Source organism: Octopus bimaculoides, chromosome 1 (genome assembly GCF_001194135.2).
Source record: "Octopus bimaculoides isolate UCB-OBI-ISO-001 chromosome 1, ASM119413v2, whole genome shotgun sequence".
Classification (NCBI taxonomy): Eukaryota; Metazoa; Mollusca; class Cephalopoda; order Octopoda; family Octopodidae; genus Octopus; species Octopus bimaculoides.
In genome coordinates, this window is record NC_068981.1 from 66,495,503 (window position 1) to 66,512,244 (window position 16,742).

Sequence of the window (16,742 nt, forward strand, 5' to 3'; positions counted from 1 at the left end):
TGTGTGCGAGTGGGGGGTTTGTTTATGTAACCCATACCCCAACATATCAGTCCAGCAAAAAGAAAGAGGCTAATAGATCAAGTACCAAACTTAGAAAATAATTATTGGGGTTGATTTGATTGATGAAAAACAATCCCTTCAAGCAGGTGCCCCAGCATGGCCACATAAAACAGCTGACATAAAATACATGTGGAGGGAGGAAGGGAAGTAGGGATGGCAGGATAGACAGAAAAACTTAGACAATGCATAGCCTGGTTCGTCATAGAATTTTATTTCGTCAGCACAGATTCAAAACCTAGCTATAAAAGTTCTCTTGTAGCAGACACTTCAAGTTAAACAGAAACTATAGACAGGCAAGATTTTTATTTTTATTTCTCAGTTGTCAAAACAGCAACTTTACGATTATGATAACACACAAGATTAATCACTCTGCAGGATCATAAAGAAGACCTATCATTGATTAAGAGTGCATTTTCGTTATGGAAGCACAGAAGAGAAGCAACTCCTGCAGAATGCATATGCCAAGCAAAGACTACCTAGTTTATGACTCAGCTCTGTGTCTTCCTTTACCCTCATAGTAGCAGCAATCTTTTAAATATGGTTTTAGGGGAGGAATGCTGTGTGTGTCAGCTGTTTCAAATTTCATAGCAAAACATACACATATACATTCATATATGTTCAGCATATTAGAATGTGTGTGTACGTATATACATACATATATATACACACATATACACAGAATTGTGTTTGTGTGTTTATGTATACTTTTATTCTTTTACTTGTTTCAGTCATTTGACAGTGACCATGCTGGAGCACTACCTTTAGTCAAACAAATCAAACCCAGGACTTATTCTTTGAAAGCCTAGTACTTATTCTATCATTCTCTTTTGCTGAACCACTAAGTTACGGGGACGTAAACATACCAACATCTATTGTCAAGCGATGGTGGGGGTTACAAATACAGATACCCAAACATATATATATATAAACACACAATATATGAGCCTGGTGTAGCCATCTGGTTTCACCAGTCCTCAGTCAAATTGTCCAACCCATGCTAGCATGGAAAGCGGACGTTAAACGACGATGATGATATATATATACAAACACACAACAGGTTTCTTTCAGTTTCTGTCTACCAAATCCACTCTCAAGGCTTTGGTCAGCCCGGGGCTATAGTAGAAGACACTTATCTAAGGTGCCACGTAGTGGGACTGAACCTGGAACCATGTAGTTGGGAAGCAATCTTCTTACCACACAGCCACTTACATTAAATTGTTTTAAAGGTTGAACTTAAAATAGGTTTTGGTCGGCCCAGGGCTACAGTAGAAAATAATTTCTAAACATACACAGCACAAGATGTTCACAAAAAAACATTTGAAGAAAAATACGTTGGGGACTCAACAAAATTGTAATATCATAATAGGGTATATTCTTACCACAAAAGATGTTGATAACAGTGTGAGAAGTATTAGAAATGGTGGAATGAGCCTTGCTAGGAGGATGTAGGAGACTATTTCCTATTGTATAGTTCATAAAATTACTTGAAGGGAGTGAAGAACTTTAACCAAATTTGCTTGATCTTTATGGCTCATCATTTCTTTGTACAGCTCAGTGTAGGAACAAGAGGAACTAACTGTAAGCTCCTCTTGTAATTTTTATGATTAGAGTGTCAGGCTCATGATCATGAGGTAGTAAGTTCAATTCCTGGACTGGGCCTTGTGCTGTGTTCTTGAGCAAGACACTTTATTTCACATTGCTCCAGTTCATTCAGCTGTATCAGCCTTTGCCTTTCCTTTGGATAACATTGGTGGCATGAAGAAGAGAGGCTGGTATGCATGAGCAACTGCATAAACCTTGCCTAGACTTGTGCCTCTGAGGGGAACTTTCTAGGCACAATCCAGTGGTCATTCTTAACCGGAGGGGGTCTTAGTCACAATTAGGGTTGTTCTCATCTAACAGCACCAGCTGCTAGTTGTAACACTAGCAACTCATCCACATCATCCTCTACAACTTCTTCAAACCCTACACATTTTGCAAGTGTCACAATACCTTTCCAAATTAAATGTAGACCTTCAGTCTGTGGGAAACTTGCATTATCATGAATACAATCAGACCATATATTTTTCAAGAACCATTCAAAGCTGAGAATTTCACTTAATTCCATGATTCAACCTTGTTACTCACAGCATCTATTATGTTGAACTTTTTCTAAAAGTCTTTAACTGTTAATTGCTTTCATAAAGTGCTTAAAAATTCTTCTCAGATAATATGCCTTGAAGTTAGCTATCAAACCTTGATCCACTGGTTGGAGCAAAGGAGTTGTATTCTTAGAGATATGGTTTAGAGTATTGTCTAAGGAACAATGCTATGCAAGAAATATCATGTCTGGCACTGAAAATTTCTCCAGCAGGACAGAAAAATGCTTGTAAACCACCCTTTGAAAAAAGCTCTTACTGATCTATACCTTCTTATTTGAATACCAAATCAGAGGAAGATTAAAATTTGTGAAACCCTTGAAAGCAACTGGATTTTTGAAGTGATACATGAGTAAGAGTTTTAATTTTATATCACCAGTAGCATTTCCTCCCAGAAGAAGCATCAGCAGATTTTTGGAGGCTTTTAAATTCTGGTGTTGATTTTACTTCTTGAGAAACGAAACTTCTAAATGGCATACAGTGCCATAAAAGTGCAGTTTCAAAATTGTATACTTGCTCTGGTGTGTTACCCACTACGCTAATCATTTTTTCAACTGTTCAAGATATCTGCTCACAGCCTCTATGTCAGCAGAGGCAGCTTCATCAGTCACACTTTTTTGTTGTACAAATTTAAGTGCTTCTTCACTAACCAGAAAAAGTTTTTGATTTAGAAGTTTCCCCTTCCTTTTCCTGCAAATCGTTGTCCTAACTTTTGACATCTTTTTTTTTAATTAAAATCATATTTATTGGCACTTTACATCAAGTCTGATCTTCAATGTATACACTCAAGAGCTGTTCCATTTCAAAAAAACAAGATCCACATTACATGAAAAAGTAAAGTCTAAGCAGTAAATAGAGTAATTTCTTGAGCACAGGACTTAATTTTCCCCTAATATCATATATTGTTTTACTGTAGATGTTGCAGGCAATGTTTTGGCAATGTGGGTGACTTTCTTCTCTTGCCTAAAGCTATTTTAAAACATCAAACTTAATATGCAATGTAATCCCTTTACAGTTCCCTTTCACACAACTACCTTCAGTTCAACTTAATCGCTTCTCTCCAGACATCTTGATATCTAGATAAATCCAACATCAGCACAAACACTGAACAATTATCCACAACAAACACTCTTTACTCTTTTACTTGTTTCAGTCATTTGACTGTTGCCATGCTGGAGCACCGCCTTTAGTCGAGCAAATCGACTCCAGGACATTCTTTGCAAGCCTAGTACTTACTCTATCGATCTCTTAGGCCAAACAGCTAAGTTACAGGGACGTAAACACACCAGCATCGGTTGTCAAGTGATGTTGGGGGGACAAACACAGATACACAAACATACATATATATATATATATATATATTATATATATATACACACACATACATATATATATATATATATATATATATATATATATATATATATATATATATATATATATATATACGACGGGCTTCTTTCAGTTTCCGTCTACCAAATTAATTCACAAGGCTTTGGTCGGTCTGAGACTATAGTAGAAAACACTTGCCTAAGGTTCCACGCAGTAGGACTGAACCCGGAACCATGTCGTTGGTAAGCAAGCTACTTACCACACAGCCACTCGTACGCCTATATGTAGTAAAAGTATACAGCATCAGGAAAACCTGTTTTGTGAGAGCAAAAATCTGTCTAATTCCTATGGATGTAAGAATGGAAATGAGATGAAAGGGTGAAGGAATGAGATGAAATAAAGTATTGTATGATTACTGTTAGTAGAAGGATTCATGGACACTTCACCCCTTGCACCTGCAAGTTCCATGTTCTACACACACACACACACACTTGTGTTGTCATATAACACATGTAGCTACACACATTTCTATCATACTGATACTATTATTGTTGTTGCCAGTTGGTTTTGGTATTGGTACTGTTGGTAGTGGAAGTGTTCAGATTGTGTTAATTATATTGTCATACTATTTAAAATACACTGAGGTACCATATTTTCTGAAGTCACTGTCTCATTTTAGATGGAATTGCTTATCTTGATCACACTGTTGCTTAATCAGGAGTTGATGGTTGGTGGTGGTACTAGTTCTAGTGGTTTAGGTGTTGATGGTATTGACAAATAGACAGACAGACTCACTGTGACTCAAGAAAATCTATATAATACACATAAATATTCACAATGAAAAATTTGACTTCACACTCCATAAGTGTTTATAGTGATGCATGATATGAAAACATTTACATACACACATTTTATAAACATCTACATATGTATGTACATCTATGCATAATTATTAGTTTTTCCAAGAACACAAATAAGCAACCTTTTACTGAGAAGTGTGGTTTTTAAATTATCAAAGTTTATTAGAGCTGTCATAATGGTGAAATCTCATCCCAAAATTAGTGGCTATTATTTACAAATTTCTGTAAGCACAAAGTTCTGCAACCCAAGGTAGTCATAATGCAAGGGATGCCTGTTTGTATAAATACATCTTTTAGTTTCTATCTAGCAAATGCACCCACAAGGCTTTGGTCAGCCCAGGAGCAGGAGCCCACGGTGCCATGCAGTAGGACTGAACTTGAAACAGCATGGATGGGAAGCAAAGTCTTAAATCACGCAGCTATGCCTATGCTTATTTGCACATTTAATGATATAGTTTACTTGATTATTTTTGGTTCAAGCTGAAAAGATAGAAGAATTAAAACAAATATGGTGCATAATTGGCTATTTTGTAGGTTTTAGGTAAAAGCAGAGAATTGTCAGAACAATGTAGGCACCAAAAGTCCAAATTTCATGCCTACTATCATACAGCTCCACCCACTAAGTCATTAACTTTTTCTTAAAGATAAAATGTTTGGGGTTTTGCTACCCACTGGATTGCAAATCCTTAGCCTAATTAGATGGCTATCATAGGGCAAGCTCCTTCTGTCTAAGTTGCTGAGCTTACATTCTATAAAACCTAGTAAGTTCTTTGTTCTGGACATGCATTCATTCTGTCTCATTGTGCCCTGTTTCTCAAATTATACATTTAGAAACTATAGGTTGTTGGTTTTTCTTCTCTGATAAAAGGTTCCACCTGGAATGCTAGCCATCACTACTTCATCTTAAGGCATTATATCAAACCTCTGTTGTTTTTATTTCCAATTTGAATCATTTTCAAACATAAGGCAATCTGAAGAAAAGAGGTGTGGAAACTCAAAGATTGTTTTGCTAAACATAGGTTTAGAAGGGTTCCAAGTAATTCATGTGTCAAGGAGGAGTTAAAGCCATAACATATAACAACTGATAGGTTCTACGAGACAACATAGAATACACAGATCAAAGGTAGTAGTTGGACCAATGTACCAGCCAGACTGAGGGTGATATGGTGTGAGATAGTAGATAAAGCCATAAAAGCTATTAGACAGGTCTGGAAATATTAGAAGAGGTGAGCAAGGAACAATATCAGGTAGGCAGAAAAGAAACTATGCATCAGGTATAATTCTGGGGGCAGCTGAAAGTAAGTTGGTCAATGTTTGGCAATAAGAATATCAGAAGCATGAGATGTTCTGGATAGCTAAGTAGGGTGTCACTATAAATCAAGACATCAAGGAAAAGTGTATATTGAATGACAGCAGCACACTTACTCTCACCAATATTAAGAAGCAAGGTGGTGAGCTGGCAGAAACATTAATATGCCAGATAAAATGCTTAGCAGCATTTCATTTGTCTTTACATTCAAAGTTCAAATTCCACCTAGGTCAACTTACCCTTTCAGGAGTCAATGAAATAAGTACCAGTAGAGCACTGGGGTAGATCCTCTTTTCTGAACTTGCTGGCCTTGAGCCAACATTTGAAATAAGTGTTAAGAAGGAGCTTTCAAATGTTCAGAGCGGAAGCTGAATGAGTAGAATGAATGAGAACAAGAGAGGGGCACTGTCTCAAGTACATTCTAAAGGACTAGTTAGTGAAACTAACAGCTGTATAGTCAGAAAGAACATGAAGGCTGGTAAAATAAACTGTCCACCAAGGATAGTTATTAAGATGCTGAAAATATCCAGTGAAATAGGGAGAGCACTATAGTCACTCACAGAATCAATCAGGTAGTAGGGGTGTTGCCACACCTCTGACTAACAATGACAATGGAGATGCTTTGTAAAGTACTATCTTCAGAGGTATAAAACTGTAAATCTAGCAAAAATAAAAGTTTCAGTTAGCAAAGTGGGTAGGAATTCCATAAAATGTACCCAGTGAAAACAATGCCCGAAGAAGAGGTGTAGTGGTATCACAGATAGGTTAACAGATGCACAAGAATAGGTAGAGCAATTTTCGAAATGATTTCTTTGAAATGTTCAAAAGGCTCCTCAGAAATGAGACTGATAGCTTCTCTAAACAAAATGGCCTAATAAGAAGTGGAAGAGGGTGCACAGAAAGCATAGTGGTCAGAATAAGAGCTGGGTGGAAAAATTTCAGAAAGCTGTTACCTATGCAAGCAACAAAGGAATCTTCTCTCTGTGTAAAGAGTGGATCATATGATGATTGTGTATGTAGTACAATATTGCATGAGCATTGAATACAGATGATGTACAAAGGCTGGGAAAAAGATAATGCAAGAATGTTCTGCATGTAAAATGGAGTACAAAAGAGAAAAATTAGGTTATAAGAGAAATCAGATATAGTGTACAAGGAAGATTGTACTGGTACAAACATATGATGTGTATGAAGGATGACAGATGGGTAAAGAATTTCTAAGAGATCCAGGTGGAAGGAATCTGCAGAAGACCAAGGAAAATATAGGGATGAGCAGTGAAAAACTGATCTCAGGATGTGAACCTCATAAAAGAGATGATGAGTGTCCTTAACAAGTAGAGACAATGTTGGAGAAGACCTGTCCAACCCATGCAAACATGGAAAAAATTGAATGTAAAAGTATGAGGAGTCGCAGAATCACTATTTGTGTGTAACAGCAGTCTTAGATATTTAAAAAAAAACACATGAAATAAAAATAAAACATGGCCATGTTGCCACAATATATAAGGTAGTGGATCACAAGTTCATATATTAAATTCACTCAAATCCACTGCATGCAATTATTTTAGTGAAGATTTACTCTGGACACATATTTCTAGTAACAAGCCTCACTACAGATTGAGACATAGGCTTCCCTAGAGAAAACATGGACTCCACTTCATGTCTTTCTTACAAACATATGCTGCTGCTACATCATAGCAGAAGATAAGATAAGCAATAACAGAATTATCCAACTGTAAACAAATGTTTAATTTAGTAAAAGCCATCCCCGTTTGGTTAGGTGGGATGGGTCATACAAAAACAAATGCTATATATGTATCATCATCATTATCATTTTAATGTTCACTTTTTTATGCTTGCACAAGTCAGACAAAAGTCACTGGGGCAAATTTTTCTATAGCCAGAGACTTTTCCTGTCACCAGCCCTCACCTGTTTCTAAGCAAAGTAATATTTCCCCCTGGCCAGACATGTTTTCATAGAAGACGTGAAACAAACAACACCACTTGTATGATGTTCTTTTACAAATAAAACATGATGTCAAGATAAGGACACACAAACACTTGACAGGCTCCTTTCAGTTTTGGCCTACCAAATCTACTCACAAGGCTTTGGCCAGCCTGAGGTTACAGCAGGAGACGTTTGCCTGAGTGTCACAGAGTAGAACTGCACCTGAAACCATGTGAACAAGAAGCAAACTTCTTAACCACAGAATCAAGGCTGCATCAACATGCCATGCTTGTGTTGAGAGAGAGGTTGTTTGCAATTGATTAATGTGTCACAAAAGATCATAGTTCAAAGTACTTGCTGATGTTTGTCTGTTCTATAAAAATAGATTAAAAGTGAGAAGTAAATAAACCAGTATTATTTTGGTGTACATTCACACTCATAACCTAAAGATTACCAGTGGTAAATCCAGTTTTCTTTTCTGCCCATAAATACATATAAATAGCAACCTAATAGAGTAGGGATTCTGAATAAAAACTTATACAGAAAAAAGAGAAACTTCTCACTCCTGCTACAGTTAATGTCTTGTAAAACAAAATGTAACTAGTCTAAACAGGAAAGTAGTTGACAGGAAGAACATCCACATGTAAAAACAATATGAGATACACAACAACAAAGATTGGTGGCTTGGCTCCATGGCCGTGAGTGCCAGATGATGAAGGGTAGCAACAAGAGGCAAGACACAGTGAGATCCATCCAACCAGTGCTAGTATGGAAAAATAAATGGATATAAAATGCATCTACATACATTTAAATTACTCCTCTTCAAATTACACAATCTGTAATTACCAACATATGTATTTGCTGGATGAACATAGTTTGATTAAAGTTCAGATTACAGGTATTTAAAATAAAACAGTTTTGCTAAAGTCACTAAAGATTTTTTTTTATCACCAGAAAAGCTCTTCTTGGGTGTTACCAACATGGCCTGTACACACACACACACACACATATATATTATATATATATATATATATATATATATATATATATATATATATAAAATGTAATTTGCCAACTGTAGAGTAGGAGGTGGAAGAAGATATGTTTTGATGAACTTAGGTGAAACATAACATGTGTACAAAGAAGTAGTTTCTTGAATACAAATTTGAGAAATGAACATAGCTGTGTAGTTAGGAAGTTTATTTTGCAACAAGGTAGTTTCAGGTTCAATCCCACTGAGCAGTACTTTAAGTAAGTGCCTTTTACTACACCCTCAGGACAACTGAAGCCTTCTGAATACAATCTGGTAGAGAGAAACTTTGCAGAAGCTCATTAGAGGGAACATTCCTGTTCTTAGATAACAGACTCAATCTGATAATCCTAATTTTAGAAGCCGACTCTTTTGCAAGTATTCAGGACAAGTCACTAGTCTGAGAGTTAGCTTCCTCCCACCAGTTTTAGGGGCCCTGAAAAGGATCACAAGCACTGTTCTTCATCTGATGACAAAGAGGCACTTACATATGGCACTTTGGGGCTTCCACAAATTTAAGCTTAACAATAAAAACCAAGCTGAAATCATTTTACATCTATTTATGCATGCTGGCATGGAGTGGAAAGATTTGCTCCAGCACAGTAACTCACCACATACTGTGCTCTCTTGTCAGCTCTTTCATGGCAGTCCAGCATCCCAATATTAGATTTTATCACATCTTCCTCTTCTGCAGGATGCTACTTGGACAACTTAATACTTCTGTCCTCCTACATATGCATCACATGCATGCTGACATTACACATTCAATATAGAAAGCTTGTATCAGTTTCTCTGCAGTCTTCACACATCTTCTACATTCAGTTTCTTTGTCTCTCTACTACGCAATATTGCACTTCACACACATGAAGTAGTATCAAAAGGTTCCCAGACTAGCACTTGCTTTTAATGTTTCAGAAAAGAAAGAGGCTTGGAGAAGCTATTATGAAAGACTGCTAAACGTGGAGAACGAATGGGAGGAGGAGAGCCTGCCAAATGTTGACCCAGTAGAGGGACCAGCTATCCAAATAGATAGCTCCCTTGTAGATAAAGCAATTAAGGGTATGAAGGCAGGAAAAGCCCCTGGTCCATCAGGAATCACTGCTGAGATGCTTAAAATATCTGGTGGTGTGGACTATGGCTTAGTCACCCACATTGTAAACCAGATAGTTCATGATGGAGTCATACCCAATGACTGGCGTAGCAGCACCATAGTCAACTGCTACAAGGGTAAAGGTGATGCTCTAGATAGAAATAACTACAGGAGTATCAAACTGCTGGATCAGGTGATGAAGGTCACAGAGAGGGTCATAGCCCATCTCATTAGGGAGAGAGTCTGCTTAGATGAGATGCAGTTCGGTTTTGTGCCAAGTAGAAGCACCACTGATGCCATGTTCCTGGTTTGACAACTGCAGGAGAAATACCTAGCTAAAGATAAACCCCTATACTTAGCTTTTGTGGACTTGGAGAAAGCCTTTGACAGGGTCCCCCGATCCCTTATCTGGTGGGCGATGCAGAAACTGGGGATTGACGAATGGTTAATAAAGGCTGTACAGGCCCTATACAGAGAGGCCGTTAGTAAGGTTAGGATTGGCAATGAGTATAGTGAAGAATTCCAGGTAGAAGTAGGGGTCCACCAAGGTTCAGCCCTCAGTCCCCTTTTATTCATCATAATTCTCCAGGCAATAACAGAGGAATTCAAGATTGGTTGCCCCTGGGATCTCTTCTATGCTGATGACGTGGCCCTCATTGCAGAATCACTACCAGAACTAGAAAAGAAATTTCAGGTGTGGAAGCAAGGTTTAGAATCAAAAGGCCTTAGAGTCAATGTAGCAAAGACCAAAGTTCTAGTAAGTAGGAAGGCGAACACATCACACACACCCTCAGGTAGGTGGCCCTGCTCTATCAGTAGAAGAGGTGTAGGTAGAAACTCTGTAAGATGTACCCAGTGTAAGCTATGGACACATAAGAGGTGCAGCAACATCAAAGGAAAATTAACCGAGAAGACAGCTTTCGTGTGCAGCAGATGCACAGGGGGCAATAAACACCACAGGTGCACAGAAAACAGATTCCATCACATGCCAGGGGGAGAATCTAGAAGTAGTTGACAGCTTCCGTTACCTAGGTGACCAAGTCTGTAGTGGGGGTGGATGCTCAGAGAGTGTTACCATTAGAATAAGAATAGCCTGGGCAAAGTTCAGAAAGCTTCTACTCCTACTGGTGTCAAAGGGCCTCTCGCTTAGAGTGAAAGGTAGATTGTATGATGCATGTGTGCGAACTGCCATGCTTCACGGCAGTGAAACATGGGCTGTGATTCCAGAGGACATGCATAGGCTTGAAAGAAATGAAGCTAGTATGACCTGCTGGATGTGTAAGGTCAGTGTGCCCACACAACAGAGAAATAAGAAGCATAGGATGTGGCGTGCAAGAGAGATATTTGTGCTGGTATGGTCATGTACTACAGATAGATGACCTTCGAACGTTGAGCCTCACAGAGGCAATGACGAAAGACCAAGACCTCCGGAGAGATGCTGCGACTGCGAAGACCCGGCAAATAAAATGAGTTCACGGCTGTATCCTACACCAGTTTCGCATAACCAGCCCCAGCCCATTCAAAAGTACCTTGGATCGTAGGGCAACCTGCCGTGCTTGAGGAGACCTATTGAGTCAAGTACATCAATATCAAAATGAAAATCAAATGGAAATTGTAGTTGTGATACCCATGCCAGTGGCACATAAAAAGCACCATCCAAACATGGCTGATGCCAGTGCTGCCTTGACTGGCTTCTGTGCCGGTGGCATGTAAAAAGCACCAACCGATCGTGGCCGTTGCCAGCCTCGTTTGGGTACGTAAAAAGCACCCACTACACTCATGGAGTGGTTGGCATTAGGAAGGGCATCCAGCTGTAGAAACACTACCAGATCAGATTGGAGCCTGGTGCAGCTTCCTGGCTTCCCAGACCCCAGTCAAACCGTCCAACCCATGCTAGCATTGACCACATTTGGATAGTGCTTTTTACATGTCACCAGCACGGGGAGCCAGTCAAGCGGCACTGGCAATGACCCATGCATGAATGGTGCTTATTGTGTGCCACCAGCACAGGAGCCAGTCAGGCCACTCTGGCATAGGCCACAACTACAATTTCCATTTGATTGTGATTTGATTTGATTGACTCAATAGGTCTCCTCAAGCACAGCATGTCACCCGGCGATTCAAAAGTACTTTTTAAATGGACTGGTTATGCGACACTGGTGTAGGCTATGGCCGAGATCTCCTCAATCACAGCATATCTCCTCATCCATACGCAGCACATGACTAGCGCAGTTGTCTCTCTTGCACACCACATCTGATGCTTCTAGTGTCCAACATTTCTCTCAGGGTGCTTACACTGTCGTGTGTGCACACTGACATTACACATCCAGCGGATCATACTAGCTTCATTTCTTTCAAGCCTACACAGGTATTTAGCAGTCACAACCCATATTTCACTACCGTGTAGCATGGCAGTTCACACACATGCATCATACAATCTACCTTTCACGCTGAGCAAGGCCCTTTGTCACCAGTAGAGGTAGGAGCTTTCTAAACTTTGCCCAGGCTATTCTTATTCTAGTGGTAACACTCTCTGAGCATCCACCCCCACTACTAACTTGGTCACCTAGGTAGCAGAAGCTATCAACTACTTTTAGTTTCTCCCCTGGAATGAGATGGAATCAATTTTCTGAACATCTGGGTGTTTATTGCATCTGCAGCAAGCAAAAGCTATCTTCCTGGTTAACCTTCCTTTGATGTTGTTACACCTCTTATGTGTCCATAGCTTACACTGGGTACATCTTATAAAGTTTCTACCAACAACTCTTCTACAGATCGAGTGGGGCCATCTACCTGAAGGGGTTTGTGATGTATTCACCTTCCTACTTACTAGGACTTTGGTTTTTGCAACATTTATTCTAAGGCCCTTCGATTCTAAACCTTATTTCCACACCTGAAATTTCTTCTCTAGTTCTGGTAGCGATTCTGCAATGAGAGCAAGGTCATCAGCATAGAGGAGCTCCCAGGAGCAACCTGTCTTGAATTCCTCTGTTATTGCCTGGAGGACTATAATGAATAAGAGGGGGCTGAGGGCTGGTCCTTGGTGAACCCCACTTCTACCCAAAATTCTTCACTATACTCATTGCCACCCTTACCTTATTAACAGCATTCCTGTACAGGGCCTGTGCAGCTCTTATTAACTTGTCAATCCCCAATTTTCGTATTGCCTACCAGATAAGGGATCGGGGGATCCTGTCAAAGACTTTCTCCTAGTCAACAAAAGCCAAGTAGAGGTTTATCTTTGACTAAGCATTTCTCCTGCAGTTACTGTACCAAGAATATAGCATCAGTGGTGCTTCTGCCTGGCACAAGATCATACTGTATCCCATCTAAACAGACTCTCTCCCTAATTAGTTGGGTTATGACCCTCTCCGTGACCTTCATCACCTGATTCAGCAGTTTGATACCCCTGTAGTTACTTCTATGAAAAGCATCACCTTTACCTTTATAGCAGTTGACTAAGGTGTTGCTACGCCAGTCATTGGGTATGACTCCTTCATGAACTTCCTAGTTTACAATACGGGTGACTCTTTGTATAACATTGTTTCTATTATTTATACATAATTATAAGTATATATAATGGCATTGACTAAGCTTTAAAAAAATTGCTGAATTTTGCTGACCTCTCAGATTGTAAAAACTGCATCTAAGTTGTTGCTACAATCTATTAAAATCATGAACAAGGTGATATTTTTGAGTGAACACCATACATTCCTAGTCAACTATCAGTAACAAAAAGAGGGAGACTATGTAGTTGCTAAAACAGCAACTAGATTTCAAAGAAATACAACATCCTACCATTAAAATAAAGAATGTATTAGATAAATCATCATATCATCATCATCATCGTTTAACGTCCGCTTTCCATGCTAGTATGGGTTGGACAATTTGACTGAGGACTGGTGAAACCGGATGGCAACACCAGGCTCCAGTCTAATTTGGCAGAGTTTCTACAGCTGGATGCCCTTCCTAACGCCAACCACTCAGAGAGTGTAGTGGGTGCTTTTACGTGTCACCCGCACGAAAATGGCCACGCTCGAAATGGTGTCTTTTATGTGCCACCCGCACAAGCCAGTCCAGGGGCACTGGCAACGATCTCGCTCGAAAATCCTACGGGAGCCAGTCAGGCGGTACTGGCAACGGCCACGCTCAAAATGGTGCATCTCATGTGCCACCCGCACAAGAACCAGTCCAGGGGCACTGGCAACGATCTTACTTGGCTTGCCGGGTCTTCTCACGCACAGCACATTTCCAAAGGTCTCGGTCAGTAGTCATCGCCTCGGTGAGGCCCAATGTACGAAGGTCTTGCCTCACCACCTCAGCCCAGGTGATCCTGGGCCTACCTCTTCCACGGATTCCCTCAACTGTTAGGGTGTGGCACTTTTTCACGCAGCTATCCTCATCCATTCTCACCACATGTCCATACCAGCGCAATCGTCTCTCTTGCACACCACAACTGATGCTTCTAATGTTCAGCTTTTCTCTCAAGATACTTACACTCTGACGGGTATTCACATTATTATCATTTAACCTGTCTTCCATGCTGATATGGGTTGGACAGTCTGACAAGAGCTGAACAACTGGAGAGCTGCAAAGGCTCCAATTGTCTGTTTTGGCAAGATTTGTATGGCTGGATGTCCCTCCTAATGCCAACCACTTCACAGAGTGTACCGAGTGCTTCTTACAAGACAATGGCATGGACACTTTTACATGGTACAAGTACATAATCTTTGGTACGTTATGTCTGAGAAAACATGGGATGATTAGCCATAAAAACCAAAGTGTTCAAACAAAAACCCTCGCTGGGAGGGTACAAACGTGGCTCTGAAGTTTAAAAAAAATGTATGTTGCATAGCTGTATGGTCTCAGGTTCAAGCTTACTATATGGCTTTTTCTACGAGAGTCATTGGTCAACCAAAGCCTAGTGAGTGGAATTTGGCAGACAGAAACAGTAAGGATACTGGTCAGTGAGACTGTTCTTGTTTCAACATCATAGACTTAATTTGTAACCTGGTTTAACAATCCTATCTAGCCCATGGATGCCTTTAGCAGATTTTTGAGCTGTAGGGGTATCTAATTCGTTCCTAAAACCTGTTCTTCCTTTCTGCAGTCTTTGTCTTTTCTGGTTCTTTCTCCTGTTCTTGCTGTTGTTTAACCCAGGTCAGACAATCATGGAACACATTCCAGTCATAACCATTTCTTTTTGGCATAACTTAGACTACACTGTCTAATGTGTCTTATTTTTAAGACAATAATATGATGTGAGGGAATTTGGTTGCTATTTCTAGCAGATTAAATGACTTCATAAAGTTCCCACTAGGTGTTCATGGTAAACCCACTCTGCTATGTGTTTTTTTGACATTCACACTTGCTGAAATATAGTAAAGGATAATCAAACACCAATTAAATATTCCAGTTTAATCGATTTAACAAGGGATTAGAATTATAATTGATTTGTTTATTTAATAATAAAACAAATGAATAATTTTGGTTATGACACACAATAGCTGAGAGGTTAATGATCTAACTTCCTTATTTTAAACACTATTATAACCATTATGCTGATTCTGTTAGCCTTAGGTTCCATTAGCAGTATTGTAATGGGGGCAACTGCTCAAACAAAATCCCTAACTAAAGAACACAAACATGGTTGTGTTGTCAAAAGGTTTCTATTTCAACTGCGTGATTTCAGGGTCAATTCTACTCTGCAGCTCCTTAAACATGTACCTTCTATTATAGCCTCAGGTGGAGGAGGGCAAATAAAGGGTTGCAAATGAAATTCACAAGTTGGAAATTGTACAATAGGACTATTGGTGTTTAAAGATTGTAGACTTCATCTATAACTTGGTTTAACATTCCTACCTATCTTTAGCAGACAACACTGTTACACACCTTTGATCCAGGGCTCTGGTTTGAGAACTTTCTCCCAATTCCTTACCTCCAGTATCAGAGGCCCTGAAAAATGTCATGGGAGCTGCTCTTATTTCCTTGAATAAGCTGCTTAAGAAAAAAAAATATTCATACTAACACAGAAAAATAATTAAAAACATGAGAAAATTTTACTCAAAAAAATAACAGCATCTTTCAGGGCACATATGTCATCACCATCATCATTTTAACATCTGCTTTTCCATGTTTTTATGGGTCGGATGGAATTTGTTGAAGTAGACTTTTCACCAGCTGGATGCCTTTCCTGTTGTGAAACCTTACCTGTTTCCAAGCAAGGCAATATTTCCCTATAGCCAGGCGTGTTTTCACAGAATATTGCAAATGAATGACATTAGTTTATAACAATCCCATGAATGCCAAGACAAGTAGACACACACATGCATATAATATGTATTACGCTTCTCTCAGTTTCCATCTACCAAATCCACTCACAAGGTTCTGATTGGCCTGGGGCTATAGTAGAAAGCAATTACCCAAAGTTCCACAGTGAGACTGAACCTGAAACCATGTGGTTGGAAAACTAACTTCTTAACCACAAAGCCATGCCTGTCCCTATATACGTTTAATTAAAATTACATGTACCTAAATTATAGTGTTTCACCATTTCAGATACTTAAGAATAACAGGTTACTCAGCTTTCAACATAACACACAAAACCTCTACCATTAATGTATACCACGAGATGATATATGGTTATGGTATCTGTGACAGTGAGCAGGAAGTTGATACTTTCTTTACAGTTGTTCTGACAACTCAGCCACCCCTGCCCCTGCCCGACTCTAAATTCAATTCCTACTGAATCAATTTGGTCTTTCTATCTATTTATTCATGGAATAAGTAGCAAGATATACAGCAAGTTAATCATATTAAACAACTTGTCTGTCACTCAACTCGGTCAATGCCATCACCATTATCATGGTTCAAGTATATACAACAACGAAAGAGAGGAGGCCTAGTTTGATGACTTGTATGATATGGTTTAGTGCAGTGGTTCCCAAAGTGGGGTGATAATGGGATGGTGAAAAT

General features: G+C 39.3%; 1 protein-coding gene across 2 annotated transcripts in view; it reads right to left on the reverse strand.

Moving 5' to 3' along the window:
• Positions 1-16,742, reverse strand: part of LOC106870789 (ADP-ribosylation factor-like protein 5B) — a 112,805-nt gene that overhangs the window by 91,186 nt on the left and 4,877 nt on the right. The gene's annotated exons all lie outside the window — the stretch shown is intronic.